The sequence below is a fragment of the Macrotis lagotis genome, chromosome 1, assembly GCF_037893015.1.
Source record: "Macrotis lagotis isolate mMagLag1 chromosome 1, bilby.v1.9.chrom.fasta, whole genome shotgun sequence".
NCBI lineage: Eukaryota > Metazoa > Chordata > Mammalia > Peramelemorphia > Peramelidae > Macrotis > Macrotis lagotis.
Genome location: NC_133658.1, coordinates 534335880 through 534338160, shown reverse-complemented (window position 1 = coordinate 534338160; position 2281 = coordinate 534335880).

Genomic DNA, 2281 nt, shown 5'->3' with positions numbered 1-2281 from the left:
AATTCCTGGATTTTCTCTATTATCTTGCTTCCACCCCCTCCATGTATTCTTTCAAGAAATATATTTATCTTCTTGTTATAGGATATCAGGGCAGTTTTCCATGATGATTTCATGATAAATATTGTCTAGACTTTTTTCTCATTTCTAATTGTGGCTTTCAGGAAGACCAATAATTCAAAAGTTATCTCTACTGCATCTATTTCTAGATTAGTCATATCTCCTTTGAGGTACTTCACATTTTTTTTTATTTTTTTCAAACATTTGGTTTTGTTTGATGTAATCTTGGTGTTTTATATAGTCATTGATTTCCATTTGTCCATTTCTAATTTTTAGGATTTTTTCCTTCAGTTAACTTTTATGTTCCCTTTTTCAATTGGTTAATTCTACTTTTAGATGAGCTATTTTCCTTTGCACTTAGTTTATTTTACTTTTTAATGAGTTTCATTCCTTTTAGTCAATTTTAGTTTTTGTTCAGTTATTTTCCTTTTTCAGTTCTATTTTTAATTTTAAAGAAGTGGATTTCTTTTTCATTTGGCCAATTTTGCTTTTAAAGATACTGTTTTTAATGAATTTTTTCACAATTCTGTAAGACTCATTTCTTTTCTCTATTTTTCTTCTCTCTCTTCTTTGGTTTTTAAAGTTCTCCAAGTCCTTCAAGATGTCTTTTTGGATTTGTGACTAATTTATTAACTGCTTTGAGGCTTCATATGTAGGTATTTTGTCACTGTTTTTTTCTCTTCTGAGAATGGGTTTTTATCATCCCTATCAGAATAGTAACATTTTATGTTACAAGGCTTTTATTTTTCTTCATTGTTATAGTTGAGCCATGCTCCTGGAGTACAATATTAAGCTTTTGTTTTTGTTTTTTGCTAGGGCCATGTACCTGGTCCCTGGTTACAGCTTGTCTTGGGTATTGCCTATGTTTCAGTTGTTAGAAGTTTGTTAGAGTAACCCAATTCAGTGTTCTCTGTTGCAACAGCATTCCCAAAGCTTGAACTTTGTCTTCTGAGTTGGAGTTGGAATTCTCACTGCTTGCTTGCTGCATCTCTGGCTTACTGAGATTGTACTTGAGTTGTTCTGTGGCTAAAAACCTCTGACTGACTTTTCAGCTCTCCCACCTACACTGAGCTATACTTCCCCTTTTCCCCACATGAGAAATACCTTTACTGCAGTTCCTCTCTATGATATCTTGAGTTGGGAACTTGTTTCACTCTTGTTTTGTGTGTTCTGTAGTCTATTAAGTACGCTTTCAAAATTAATCTATGATTCAGTTAAAACAGTCTGCTTATTGATCCTCACAAATGAGATTCCATTTTCCAACTCTCCACATGTCTTGCCACCCCCCACTATCTGGAATGTGCTGCTTTTTCACTTTTTAATTCCTAGAATCCCTAGTTTCCTCCACAGATCAGCTAAAATGATACTTTTAAATGAGACCTTTCCTGAATCTTCTAGCTGCTAGTACCTAGTCTCACTCAATTACATTATATACAATTATATGTAAAGGAGGGGTGCTTTTGTTTTCTGTCAATCCACAACCATTTATTCAGCAACCTACAATGTGACAAATTTCAAACATTTATGATACAAGAAAGGAACTAAAAAAAAGCTTTCAAACAGTTCACAGATTAATGGAGGAGACAAAAATAGTTATTTACAGAAAAAATCAGTGCAAGACAAATTTGAAATAATCAGATAAAGGAAGGGGGAGAGAGAGAAAGAGGGAAAAGAGGCTGAAAGAGGGAAGAGAGAGAATGAAAGGTAGATTTTGCCAGTTTTCTTTCTTACTAGAGTCTTAGAGTTTAATAAAAGTAATAGAATTAGAGATATCTTTCCAGAACAGAAAAGGAACATTTTTTTTTAGGAAATTTGTCTTATTAATGAGTTAGAAAAAGGGTGAAATGGGGACAAATAGGATTAGTTGGATTACCCTAGTCACTATACTTTTCCATTATGGCAAAACCACATAACACATTCAAAGTTATCTCTCTAGATAGAAAACCCTTGGGGTCAAGGATTTTAACTTTTATCTTTGAGTCTCCAACATCCAGTAAAGAACTCTGAAACATCCTCAGTGCCGTATAAATGCTTTTTGATTAATTTTTGCAAAAAAATGGTTGAAGGATACCAACTTCTCCTCAAATCTGAAGCAGTGATATATAAGGAAAATACTAGCTTATTACTATGTACTAATGGAAGCATATAATTGTAATTTTTGTCAATTTTCAACACTATTGTACTTAAATTATCTCTGACATTCAAATAACTTTTTGAGTTTTAG